The sequence below is a fragment of the Plecotus auritus genome (genome assembly GCF_963455305.1).
Source record: "Plecotus auritus genome assembly, chromosome: 3".
Lineage (NCBI taxonomy): Eukaryota > Metazoa > Chordata > Mammalia > Chiroptera > Vespertilionidae > Plecotus > Plecotus auritus.
In genome coordinates, this window is record NC_137772.1 from 123,769,881 (window position 1) to 123,784,128 (window position 14,248).

The 14,248-nt window shown below is 48.7% G+C and overlaps 1 protein-coding gene across 2 annotated transcripts in view; it reads left to right on the plus strand.

Annotated features, from left to right (window-relative positions):
• The first annotated feature begins 4,792 nt into the window (after window positions 1-4,792).
• SLC7A1 (solute carrier family 7 member 1) overlaps window positions 4,793-14,248 on the plus strand; it is a 51,731-nt gene continuing 42,275 nt past the window's right edge. Inside the window, exon 1 of one of the 2 annotated variants that reach the window (XM_080658489.1) lies at window positions 4,793-5,019. The gene's annotated coding sequence lies outside the window, so the exon portion shown is untranslated. The remainder of the gene's footprint in view (window positions 5,020-14,248) is intronic. The other variant, XM_080658491.1, reaches the window with a different exon arrangement.

Sequence of the window (14,248 nt, forward strand, 5' to 3'; positions counted from 1 at the left end):
GGGTTTTGTGTGTGTTTATTTATTTTTAAATCCTCAACCAAGAATATGTTTTTATTGATTTTGAGAGAGAGGAAGGGGGAGAGAGAAACACTGATCCTGTATGAGCCCTGACTAGGAATCAAACCCACAACCTAGGTATGTGCCCTTATGAGGAATTGAACCTGCAACATTTGTTGGTGTACAGGATGATGCTCTAAGCAACTGAGCCACCCGGCCAGGACAGGTCTATGTTTAAGGCTTTAAACCACTTTTTATTTAATTTTTGTGAGTGCCATATATATATATATAAATATATATATATATATAAATATATATATTTCCAGCTTTATGTTTATTGAATATATATTTTTCATTCTTAACATGAAGTTCATACCTATCTAGCAGGTAGTAAAACCTTTCTAGCTGAGACTAAGAGAGGACAAGCACAATTCCCCTAGGCCAGCAGATGGCAGGAAATACAGAGTTTAAAACCACATCTGTCTGACTGATTCTGTGTACTTATATGCATATATGCATAACCCATGGACACAAACATCCATGCTGCCTAATGGTGCTAGGCTGGGACTTGGTCTGTTAACTTTAACCTTAGATGATGCTCTCTGTGGCCTAAATTCTAGCACCTCCATTCCTTATCTTCTTCAGAATCTGGGCTTAATTGCTCTTTGATTCTAATCTTTGATTCCTATCACTCATGGTTCCACTGGACCTGCAATTTGAATTCCAACCTGGCTAAAATTTACCTTTACTTAAAATATCCAGCCAGGTTTTTGTCCCTGCCCTTCCCCAGCTTTTTTTCTAACTTTTTACAGAGCCCTTGAGCAAATCTCGATCCCCTCCCCCACCATCCAGTTCACACTATGTCCTTTTTTGCTGGGAAGTTGCTTGCTTATGGGCCTTGTCAATGAGGGTCTCCTATGAAGCCTGTTGAGTAAGATTGCTAATCTGAGCACAGCGTTAAAAATCCTCTTGGTTAAGTTCCATTTATACTCCCACCAGAGCCTGAACACTTGCTCTCAGAATTTATAAATATAAACTCTATGTTCCCCCTCTGTGCTGACCAAACAAAGCAACTCCACAATCTACTAAATTTTATTTATTGCCAAAAGTCTTTTAACTTCACAATCAAACATATTTCTGATAAGAGTGTAAGATTTATGAGCTTCAAGCACAGATGAAATAGCTTGCAGAAGACCACACAGTAAACAAAGTGGTAGAGTTTCAGTTCAAATCCAGATCTGGTGCCAAAGGCAAATTGGCTGGTCCTTGAGTCACACTGGGTGAGAAGAGGGACACTCTTCCATGGCAGTGTAAAGAATGCTATTGGGACTCAGAAAAAGCCCTGCACCCCGCCCCCTTGCTCATGTCATAGCCAGCAGTTGAGCGGCCTTCGCATATCATTAGCATACTAGAGGCCCATTGCAGGAAGATTCCTGAAAGAATAGGGCTTCCTGCAGCAGTCTCCACCGACCCGCAGGGCTTTTTTTTTTTTACACCTCCTTAGTGTAATTTGGGAGCATCATTTCACCACTGTACAACTGAAACTGGAATGTAGTTTTAAAACAAGCCATAGTCACTTGTTATGATGCCATGCACTGTCTAATGTGCTTTACAAATATTAGTCCCTTTTTATATTTCACTAGAGGCCCAGTGCACGAATTCATGCACCAGTGGAGTCCCTTGGCCTGGCCTGTGGGATCGAGCTGTAACCAGCTCTCTGACATCCCCCGAGGGGCCCCAAATTGTGAGAGGGCACAGGCCAGGCCAACAGACCCCACCAGTGCATGATTGGGGCCAGGGAGGAATGTGGGAGGTTGGCCAGCCAGGGAGGGATTGCAGGAGGGCTCCTGGGTGGGTCTGGCCCCTCTCACTCAGGCCCAATTGGCCAGACCCCAGCAGCAAGCTAGGGTGGAGCATCTGCACCCCGCCCCCTTGCTCATGTCATAGCAAGCAGTTGAGCGGCCTTCACATATCATTAGCATACTAGAGGCCCATTGCAGGAAGATTCCTGAAAGAATAGGGCTTCCTGCAGCAGTCTCCACTGTCCCGCCTGCTTCCCTCCCTTCTCTGCCGCCCCGCTTGCTTGCTTCTCTGCAGCTTCGCTCCCTTCTTCAGCGCTTGGCTTCCTTCTACGCTGTCTTCAGTCTTCGCGCTGCACCTGGATATGCAAATTAACCACCATATTGGTTGGGTTAATTTGCATACTTGTTCCTGATTGGCTGGTGGGCGTGGCTTGTGGGCATAGTGGAGGTATGGTTAATTTGCATGTTTCTCTTTTATTAGATAGGATTATGCTTTGATTGGTTAAATGGCTGGCAGATTGACCAGACACTTAGCATATTAGGCTTTTATTGTATAGGATTATAACCTTTTCCAAAGCTAGCAACCTGTGGTTATATGCTGTATAAGTTGCTAGTGCAGTGGTTGGCAAACTCATTAGTCAACAGAGCCAAATATCAACAGTACAATGATTGAAATTTCTTTTGAGAGCCAAATTTTTTAAACTTAAACTTCTTCTAACGCCACTTCTTCAAACATATTTCAAACATATTTCTGATAAGAATGTAAGATGTATGAGGTTCAAGCACAGATGAAATAGCTTGCAGAAGACCAGGCTGTGGTTTTTTGTGGAAGAGCCACACTCAAGGGGCCAAAGAGCCACATGTGGCTTGCAAGCCGCAGTTTGCCGACCACTGTGCTAGTACTATCTAATAAAAGAGTAATATGCAAATTGACCGTATCTCCGCTACACCCATGCCCACCAGCCACGCCCACCAGCCAATCAGGAGGGAATATGCAAATAAACCCAACCAAGATGGCTGCAGCCACAGAGAGCAGGAGGGAGGCTTGGGTTTCCCCGGCAATGGAGGAAGCCAAGCTTTCTGCCTGCCCTTGAGGGCCCAGGCCTCCACTCAATGCTACAAAGTTTCAATTATAGAAGATAAATAAAGCCCAACAGAAATGGCGGCAGCCACGGAGCTGGAGAGAGCAGGAGGCTAGGATTGCCCGTGGTGATGGAGGAAGCCAAGCTTCTGCAGCCCTGGCCTGCTTTGGCCTCCGCTTAAGGCTACAAAGTTTCAATTATAGAAGATATATAAATCCCAACAGAAATGGCTGCCGCCATGGAGCAAGCAGAAGGCTTGGCTCCACTCCAGGCTACAAAGTTTCAATTGTAGAAGATAAATATACCCCAGATCCCAGGGCCTCTGCTTGGGTCGCTGGGGGGTGTGGCCAACCTGCAAACCACCACAGGCCCCTCGCCCAGACTGCCCCACACCCCAAGGGAACCCCCACCCTGATTCAGGACACCCTTCAGGGCAAGCCAGCTGGCCCCTACCCATGTACCAGGCCTCTATCCTATCTAATAAAAGAGTAATATGCAGATTGACCATCACTCCAACACACAAGATGGCTGCCCCATGTGGTCAAAGATCCTGCCCCATGTGGACACAAGATGGCCACCACAAGATGGCCAGCAGGGGAGGGCAGTTGGGAGGGACCAGGCCTGCAAGGGAGGGAAGTTGTGGGCGATCAGGCCAGCAGGGAAGGGCAGTTGGGGGGGACCCAGGCCTGCAGGGGAGAGCAGTTGGGGAGTACCAGGCCTGCATGGGAGGGCAGTTAGGGGTGACCAGGCCTGCAGGGGAGGGCAGTTAGGGGTGACCAGGCCTGCAGGGGAAGGCAGTTAGGGGCAAACAGGCTGGCAGGGGAGCAGTTAGGCATCAATCAGGCTGGCGGGGGAGTGGTTAGGGTGTGATCAGGCTGGCAGGCAGAAGTGGTTAGGGGCAAACAGGGAGGCAAGCAAGCGAGCAGTTGAGAGCCAGCAGTCCTGGATTGGGAGAGGGATGTCTGACTGATCGTTTAGGCCTGATCCTAGTGGGACAGTCGGACATCCCTCGAGGGGTCCCAGATTGGAGAGGGTGCAGGTTGGGCTGAGGGACACCCTCCCCCTGCACGAATTTCATGCACCAGGCCTCTAGTGTAATTATAAGAGTATCATGTCCAGTGGCTGACAATGAGCCCGCTTTACTGACCAGGACATTTGGCTGGCAGGAGGTGTGGAAAGCATTCAAATGCCATGGACACTGACTGACCTACAGGTTTTGGTTTTCCTACAAAGTCAGGAGGAGACTGTCAGGATGAATCTGATGGCTCATCTCCCCCATGTCAAAGATTACTGGATCTCTATAGATTGTGCTCTTTACTTTTTTTTTTATTTTTTTATTTTTATTTTTTTTATTTGGAGCAAAGAGAGACAACAAAGAGGTTGCTGGTGAGGTGAGTAGTGTGGGATTTGTGTCCAAATTTCTGTCATCTCTGGGACAGTGACTCCGTAAGAAAGCCACTTGACTAGCTCTCTGGCCAGGTGTGCTGGTCCTTCCCTCCAGGGGTACAGGCAGATGCTGGCTTTGGGGCCTTTCCTGGCAAAGGGCAAGGATAAATTATTTATAAAAAGCAAGGGCACAACCATAAAAGAAAAGAAAGGCATTTGTATAATAATCTTTTAAAACCCATTTAAGTGCCTCCCATATCTTTTACTTTTGGAAAAAGAAAACTGGTTTTGGCTTGCTTGGCTCACTGGTCAGGGCTGGGTAAGGTACTCCTTGCCCACGCCCTCAGGGTCTGGGCAGCAGGGCACCTCAGGTTGTGGTCGCCCTCCTGCGGAGAAATGGCAACAAACGGGCGGGGCGATGGTGACAGCGTCAGGAGGCACCGCGAGGGAAAACCCGGATGGCGCCACCTCCCCACCGCGCGCCCTCCCGCTCCCGCCGGCCCTGTCGCTCTCATTGGTGCGCCTGGTGACGTGACCAAGCGGGCCGCGGCTGCCAGGTCCTAGGCGGGCGCGCGGCTGATGAAACCAGGCGCGGATCTTGCCGCCGCTCCATTCAGTCCGCGCAGGCAGGTGTGAGCGGTCCACGCGGCGGGCGGCGCGGCCACCGGCTCCACTAACGGCATTACTGCTCCAGCTCCCCGCGCCTTCCGTCCGAGCCTCAGCCACGCCTGCGTCCCGCGTCCGCCGGCTCGGTGAGTGCCCGGCCCGCCGCCCAGGGCAGCCCCGGATCCGGGTCACCTTGGGCCCCGGCCGCGTGGGGCCGTGGGAGGACGGCCCGGGCCTCACCCTGGGTGCTGGCATCCTCCGCGTGACCAGGGCAGGGCGGTGCGCGCCATTTTAGTCCATTTTGCGTCCCTCAGGCGCGGCGTGGCGCATGATGCAACCCCGAGTTACGAGCCTGGGCCACCTGGCGCCGCGTGCCCGCCGCCTGCGGGCCGCTCGTGGACGCCGGGTGGTGTGCGGGTAGGCGCGGAACGGCTCGGGCCGGTAGAGCTTCCGGCGACACTCCTGTGCGTGGTGCGGGCACAGCACTGCGACCCGCCACGAGGTCCGCGAAGTGACATCCGCCACGGGCGCCAGTCCCCCGGCGTCCCTGAGGGTGGTCCCGCGGCAGGTGGCCGGCTGGGGGAGCACCGCGCAACCCTGCACGCTGGCCGCGACGCCCACCTCTTCTCCCCTGAAACTCTGGATGAGCCCTGGCCTGTTTGCACCCCTTACTTGGGGCCCCGGGTTTTTCCAGGGAAGTCCCCTCTGGGTGGGCTTCCTTGTGACCGGACTTGGCCTGAGAAGGCCGAGTTCTTCTAGCATCCTGAGTTCGGAGCTGGAGGAAGTTTTTCCGGCTTCATAACGACCATGTCTTCTTAGCGTGCTCCTTGCTGCGTAGGTCAGGCATTCCTTCCAGAACTTGCGTGTACACAGAGCGGTTGTACTGTGGCACCCCGCGGCGTGCTATCTCCTTCGCCTTCTCAGTGCGTGTGGGGACCAGCCGGGAGTCGTGTTTGACTTGTGTGAGCAGGACAGCCAGACCTGTGCCTTCTGGAAGAAAACTCTGCTTCTCCGTATGCAGGGTCAGGCTCTCATGTGGAAGTCACCTGGAGTTGGATTTATTCCAGATTTAGTTCCAGGAGGAGATGGTTGGGGGTTCAGCCCGAGGTATAGTCCCTAAAATGTGCTCTTAAAAATTTATCCAGTAGGACTGCATATATTAGCCTCCGGCTAAATTTCCTAATTGTGTTTAGTATGAATTGTTAAGTTATTTATGATTTGTCTAAACATTTCTTGCTTTTTATGTTTGGTTCAGCTATAAAGAAACCATGGTAGGGTTATCTCCCTGATATTTTTAGCTGGTTTCAGTGGAAATTATTATTCTTGTATGAACACATCCTTCTGTATTTAAAACAGAAGGTCTTATTTAAGTCACACAATCAGAAATTTAGGGGATAAAGTCAACAATGGAATAAAATAGTTTTTAAAGGTTTAGCATATTAAGGTTATGTTTAATCATTATACATAAAATTTAAAGGATGTCACAGGAGTTTGATTAAACAAACAGGACAGAATTTAATAGAGATCAGAAATGTACTCACATGTTTGAAACTGGATTTGAGCCACATGGGTGCTCTTAGGTGTTATAATTATTTGCTTTAGAAGGAAAAAAAGGCTTGAAGGACAAGATTGCTGACTTAAGGAGCTTGAATTCTAATTACATTTGGTAGAAGGTACTATTCCTTGATAGGATGAAATGCATGTTTTACTGTTTTTTTCTAGTCTAGTGTCTTTCTACTAAAGCCAGTAACAATGTTGGAGGGCCCAGCATTATGTCTAATTGAATTAATCCCTGTTGTGAGCAAGGGAGCATCCCTGAAAAGAGTCACTCACGGAAGTTTGTGTGGGCATATTGCCACTTGACATAACTGTCATGGCTGACAGTGACTCCACATTGGGTTGTCAAAAGGTGTCCAATCCCTATTCATTACTAACTATGTATTTGGAGGGCAGATTTGAAACAGGCATTAAGTGTATTTTTGTTATGGAGAGAAATATTGCCTGCAGTTGTCTGGGCCAGAGGCACTTTCTGAGATGTCCATCATTCTACCTGGCCCTTGGTCCTCATTCCAAGTGGGACCTGTGGTGGGGCCCTAGTGTTTTTATTTTTATTACAGTTTTTTTTTTTTAATTGACTTTGGAGAGAGGAAGGGGGGGGGTGAATTGAGAGAGAAAGAGGAAGAAAGATAGAAGAAGAAAGCTAGAGAGAAAGAGTGAGAGAGAAACATTGATGTGAGAAACATCGGTTACCTCCCATACCTGCCCCAACTAGGAACCTGCAACTTGGGCATGTGCCCTGACCGGGAATCGAACCTGCCACCTTTCGGTGTATGGGACCATGCTCCAACCAATTGAGCCACACCACCAGGGCACCTAGTATTCTTCTGTGTGATCTGGACCCTCTACCACCGTGGGTCCCTTAGGCCATGAGGCCTTTGTTTTTACTTTGAGTGAGGGTAGGGAACCATTGGAGGCTCTCATGATGACTTTCAACCCTGTGTAGAGAAGAGATAAGGGGGAGGGGCAGATATGGAAGCAGGGAGACCCGTTCAAAGACTTGCAACTAATTCTGGAATAAAACCTTCTCTAGGCTATTTCTGCACAGGAGAGAGTGGCCGTAAGTAGTTTTGGTGAGAGGTGAGGGCAGTTTGGACTCGGGTAGAGATGGTAGACATGCAAGGAGGTTGGATTCTGCTCCCCTGTAGATTTTAAAGGTAGACTCAACAGGATTGGCCAGTGGAATACCTGTGAAGTGTGAATGAGGTCTACTATGAGTCTAAGAGGAGTAGAGTTGCCACATTAGCAAGATGGGGGAAGCTGAGGAAAGAGCAGGTGGGGAAGGACTGAAGTCATAACTGCCACTCCACCCTCAAGGGACAGGGCTGAAGGAGATCTACCCTCTTGAGGCACTTCCTAGGCTCGGTGCCTGGTAGCCACCTGTTCCAGATTGGAGGCATTCTTTTTCTCACCTAACTCCTCATGCCTGACCAGAGGTTCTCCTAGTGCCTGCAGTCTCCCTCTGCTCCCCTGCCGCCCTTCAGTGGCTAGCTTGGTGGTGGGTTTGACCTGTTGTCAGGTCAGGATAGAGACCCTTTGCCACTTGGGATTCTAAAGCCACGGGGTATATCTGCTTTTTCATTTCTGGGCCTTCAGGACCACCTTCAAGGGGTTTCTTGGGCCTTAGGCAATGGGCATTGGATCCCAGGCCAAGGTTTCATCCACCCCAAGTTTTAGGTGTCTTCTAGTCAAGAAATATAATAGTAGGACCTTCAGTGGCAGAACATCTGCCTTGTAAACTATAGGAATTCTCTCTTTCTTTCTCCATAATCCCTGTTCACCCTACACCACAACTCCAAAACAGTTTTTAAAATAACTACCCCTGCAGTTCAAAGGGAGTTATAATTTATCATGGAAGGATTAATGTGCTTGCCACCTGGGAATCTGCTAGAAGAACAAGCAGCAAATTGGTTGAACAATTCAGTAGGCAACTAACTATGTTCGTTTCACTCCAAAGACACTCCTTCAGACACCCAGTGTCCGGACGCCAAGCTGTGGGTGAAGCATGTAGCTTACATGTCGCTCAGAATTTGTTCATTCCAGAAACATAGGCTGTAGGAATGCCACTTCTGGACATCAGAGTAGATTCTGGCATAAGGCTCACCAATCCTGCTACACCCAGTGACCTCCATTTAGCTCACCCTCCACGCCCCCCCCCCCCCCCCCCGGTTATTGTTATTATACATTTGCTGCAAGGCCTGCAGTTAGAGTGGTGTGCTGAGGGAAGAGGCCTTCACAGCTTCAGTGTGCTGAGATGAGCTGCCATGGGACAAGGACGCTTCTAGGAGCCAAGGGCAGGCAGTACCTATGCTGGGGACAGTGCAACCTCAGGCTTTGCGGCTGTCTCTGTGTGCAGCCTCCAGAAAGTCCTTGAGACCGTAGATTGGAGAGGATTCTGTGAAAGAATAAAGGGACTAGACTAAGTCAATACATTTAGATTCCTTCATGAAATATGTTCTTTCATGAAATAAGCCTACTGTTCTGATGATGGCAATTTAGAAGTCCAGCGCAGGGAAACCTTTAAAGGCTAAGGTGAGAGGGACTTACATGGAGACAGGAGGAAGCCTTCCTTCCCTGAGTAGGATCGGGTACATTTATGCATCATCTCTTCCGTGTTCCTGGATGGACCTTTCTCTCTCTTTTGTGTTTTTGTGTGGAGAGGGGATAGCAGTTTTGGTTCCTTAACATTCTGTATTCCTCCTATCGTGCTTTCTTAACCAGATTCCGTTGGTTCTTGACTGTGAGAACAATCAAATACGTTTCCACTTGTTTAAGTGCGGGTTCTACATGGCCTGCGTGCTCCATGCACAGTGGGCTTTGCAATGTAGAGAACATCAGTGCTGGTCTGAGCTGCAGGGGAGTAGCCTTGGCTCAGTGTGGCCAGCCTGAGCTGCTCACAGGGCCATGCATGATTGGGGCGGAGGAGATGGCGTAAGCCTTCCCGCAAAAAGGGTGGATCTCAAACTGGGCTCCACTTATAGGAGGAGTGCCTGTTCTAAGATCTCTCTCAGAGCCACATTTAATTTTTCCATGTTGCTTGCATAATAATTGACTTCTAGTGCTTTCTTTATAGGAGTGAGGTAATCCAGTTACACACTTAACACAGCTTCTGGCACAGATTAAGTGCTTGATATAAACGTTAGCTGTTATACTGGAAAGAGCTCAGTTCTTTGATTTGGATGTGGAGAGAAATAATATTTATAACAACTTTATCTTGCTAGCCCATTTTGCCAAGGTGTTAACATGTAGTCCCATTACCTTGTTGTGTCTGCATTGCAGGGGCGGTGTAGTGCCAGGGTGTTGTGGGGTCATTGATCCTCTGCTGATCTCGGTCCAGGATCTCTGGATATGGCCTTATCTTATACATTGTACCCTGTAGGCCTGGAGGGCTCTCTTTACCACTGACCTTTCACAGTTGAGATCATGGAGGGTTTTCTGTGGCCTTTTTGCCATAGTGGGGGAGGGGGACACCAGAGGGGGGGAGCACAGTCTCTGGGGCTGTGTTGGCTTTGACTGCCCTGATGACCTGGAAGCTATTCTCTCTTTGGAACCAGATTCCACCCTGAGTGTGGGGTTTGGGTTCCCTGAGGTCTCAGATCCCCATATCTTGGGTTGGGCCTCTTGAACCTCTGGAAAGGAGATCTCTTAGCCCCATTCTTAGTGCTTGCCTACGTGTGTGTGGGAAAGTGTGTATTTGTGTATTTTTTGGGGGGTGTTTGCCCTCGTCATAGTCATCCTGACCCCCAGCCATTTTGTCCAAATTACCCTGAGGACTTTGAGTTTAAAAATCAAAGCCCCATACCTAGGGCCATCTCTGTTTTCCACCTGATTCCTCCTTCTGGGAGGTGGTAACGTGCAATCCTCTAGTGTCTTGAGATGGGGGTGCATTACTGGGGGCAGCAGGGAGAAGGGAGGGCAGCAAAACATTGTCTCACTGTATTTCTCCATACTGTTCTGTTACCTTCCTACCTGCGATGAAGATGCTGGAATTGATCTTGTAAAGTTGTCGTGCAGATGTGTTCTGTTTCTCGTATCTTCTGATCTGCCTACCAAGCACCATTAACCAGAGTCTTGTACACATATGGGAAAGAAGGGAGCGCCCTGGGCTGGTGGAGATCAGGAATCACAAGCGCAAGCTTAGGACTCATTGTGTACTCAGCACTTTGTTTCCATTTAGTCCTCGCCACCTCTGAGGAGGTTGGGGCTGCTGTTTTGACTGACGGGGAAACAGAGGCACTGAAGTGATGTAAGCTGCCTGCAGGCACACAGGTAGGTAGTGAGTGGCAGAGCAAGGAGTTGAACCTGGGGGCCTGGCCTGAGTCCTACCCACCAAGTGTGCTGTAGGGCCGTGGGCATCAGCCTCACCGGGGGCCTCGGCCTCCTTGGGACCGTGTTCTGCACGCCATGTGCATGGGGCAAGGCTGGGCACCCAGGTTTCAGTGTAGGAACCTGAAGGCCCTTGCCCCCACCCCCCTCCTCCTCACTGAGTGAGTCTGGAAAGTGCAGGGGCCTGCTGCTCTGCCGCTGGACAACGCCCTGCTTTTTCCCTCTGTCCAGTTCTCTGTGGTCTTTGAACGCAGGTCTTTCCTCCCTGAGCCCCAGCAGCAGAGCTCTGGGTACAGCTGGCACTATGTCCCTGGGACAGCGGTCCTGGGCAGTGGCCAGAACCTGGAGCTGGCATGTGTGAGAGAGGCTGCACGGCATTCTTTTTGGGTCAGTAGTTTGGCATTCACATTCTCAGAGTCAAGCTGGATAGGGGACTTCCTGCCCAGGCCCCAGGGAGCCCAGTTCTATTTGTCTACACCTGGTCATCTCCACGTGGGGACAGCCCTGTGCAAGGATCTTGTGGGAGCTGAACTCTATAGGGAAAAGTTGCTTCCAGACTATACTCCATCCTTTTCAGGACCAGTGCTAGAGGAGTGGCCCTGCCCTCAGACCGCTACCTTGCTGATCGCTGTTGTGTGGGGAGGTGGGGAAGTTCCTCCTTTCTTGGAAAACACTTCTTTGACCTCCTCACAACGCATGGGCCATCTCTGCTGGGGCGACTCACCAGCAGGCCCACCCCTTTCTGCCTTTCAACATACTTTCTCCCCCCCCAACTTTTTTTTTAACTTTTGTTAGCATTTATTTTATGTTGAATTTAGTCCTGAGCCATACATTTTTGTTTTTTCAGTTTTTCTTCTGTGCAACCTCCTCTTCTGGTTTAGGGACCATATGCTCTTTTTCAGTGAGGATCATCTCCATGTGGCAGGGAGAGCTCCTGTATGAGCTGATCCCCCCATGAGCTCTGTAAGTTCTGTGTTACCTCTTGGGAGCTTTGTTCACCTGGATGAGCTCAATGAACCATAGAGTCTACATCTAAACCCTGCAGTTCAGCATTGCTCTCTGCATTTTTAACCATGTGTAGCAAAATTCAGCACTCTTTTAAAAAAATCTTGATTGTTCAGAGAATATTACAGATGTCCTTTCTCCCCACCCCACCCCACCCCAGCCCCCTATTGCTTTTCTCCACCCAGATCTTGCCCTACCCCAGGCCTATTGTCTGTGTCCATGAGTTTTGCATATCCTATATCATAAAACCCTAATTATGCAAATCGACCGAACGGCGGAATGACTGGTCGCTATGACACACACTGACCACCAAGGGGCAGAGGCTCAATGCAGGAGCTGTCCCTGGTGGTTAGTGTGCAGCAGCAGCGGGGGGGGGGGGGGAGCCTATCCCGCCTCCGCTGCAGGTGGGTGGTAAGGAGCGAGGGGTTCCAGACTGTGAGAGGGCACAGGCCAGGCTGAGGGACCAGCCCCCCCCGCCCCCCGAGTGCATGAAATTTTGTGCACTGGGCCTCTAGTATGTATATAAGTTCTTTGTTAATTTCTTCCTGTCCCTCTTCCCCTCTTCCCTTTGAGATGCATCAGCCTGTTTAATGACTCTGGTTCTATTTTATTCATCAGCTTATTTTTTTCTTTAGATTCCTTTGTTTAATTTGAATTTTAAATTCAATTGTTGATATGTATTTATTGTCATTTTATTGTTCATACTTTTTATCTTTTTTTCTTCTTCTTCTTAAAGAAGACCTTTTGACATTTTATGTAATACTGCTTTGGTGGTGATGAACTCCTTTACCTTTTTCTTGTCTGGGAAGCTCTTTATCTGACCTTCAATTTTAAATGATAGCTTTGCTGGGTAGAGTAATCTTGGTTGTCAGACCTTGCTTTTTATTACTTTGAATATTTCTTGTCACTCCCTTCTGGTCTGCAAAGTGCCACGAACCCTGTGTGCAGCCCTACTGTTTGACCTGGGTACACCTATCCCTCCCCCCACCCCCACCATTGTAACAACGGAATGGCACACATTACTTCTGTAAAGTGACATCCTTCAGATACCTGGTGGCTTTTGGATATGCATAGCCTTGATGGCTTGTGAGGTTTCATGGGTGTTCTTAAAGTGAATACGAAGTGTTGAACCTCTTAATTTGCATGATTTTTGGGGTTTTCTAGGTCAAGTGAATAGCAAATCATTTTCAGAGGTCACCTCAGGAAGCTTATGGGAAGAACTCTCTCAACTTTCTTTTGGATAGCATTTCAGACTTAAACACTGCAGGTGTGTAGTACAAGGAATTCCTATAGACTCTTTTCTCAAATTCACCAGTTTTTCATTCTTTCTTTCTATTGATCGATCTATCTCCACACATAGATTTGTTTTTCCTAAACCACAGCACAGAATCAAAGTCAGGAAATTTAACATTGGGTCAGCATTGTTATCTAGCCCACAGTCCATATTCAGCTTTCAGTTTACTACCACATATATATTTGGTGTTTTTTTAGTGGGAGTATAACTTTCTAAGGAATGAACTATGGTCAGGTATTCTATCTCAAAGAAAGAATTTATCCTTAAGAAAAAAAAATATTTCTAAAACTTAGAATGCTTATTGTGAAAAATTTGTACAGAAAAAGTAAAGGAAGAAGAAGAGAAAAGCACTCACAATTCCAGCACAAAAGCTAGTGCTGTGCCAGGTGGAGAGCTTGTGAAAGGTGCTGGAAGAGCCAGCTCAGGGTGTCCTGGTCACCATAATCTGCACTCACACACACAGGCAGCAGCCCAGACCCAGTACGGGGCCATGGGGAAGACAGGGCTCCTGATTGGAGCCAACCAACTTCGTGCCCCTGCCCACCACTTGGGTGGCTGCCCATCTCAGCAAGTGAACTGAATGACCGCAGGGTGGGGCAGGGTGTAGGTCATTATTAAATACCCAGAACTTGTTCAAGACCTGAGAAGTGTTGCAGGTCCTCTTTTGTCTGGTCTATACCCCTTGCTCCCGAGACTTACAAAGGGCAAGGATGGGCATGGGTCCTTGGTTGGGAGAAACACAGCTGGCTCTGGGCAAACATCTCATAATTATTTAATACTACCTTTGTTACCCTCTTGGCCCCATACCAGTGGGCCAGTGGAGAAAGAAGAGGTGAAATTCTAAGTTGTGAATTTTGTTTTTTGTTAGTGACTGCTCCATTTCCTAGGGGAAGATTTAAGAACTGTGTTTGAAGTGTGGCTCTTCCTCTGCCTTTCATGTATGAAGGCCATCCCCTTTGCCATCACCTGCAATAAGTGAGTGGGGCTCCACTTTTTCCTGTCCAGAAAAGGATCTTCGCTGAGTGAGTCTTGTTTCGGGAACGATTTTTTCTTAGAAGCTGCTGTTGCGTTGTCCATGGCTCCCAGTCATCTGTATCTCAGTTTCCCTGAGCTGGTAATGCACATTGTGTACGAAAAGAGACCTCTGAAGGTCGTGATCAAAAGCCTCAAGTATTTTTCCAGGTGTTTGTTTT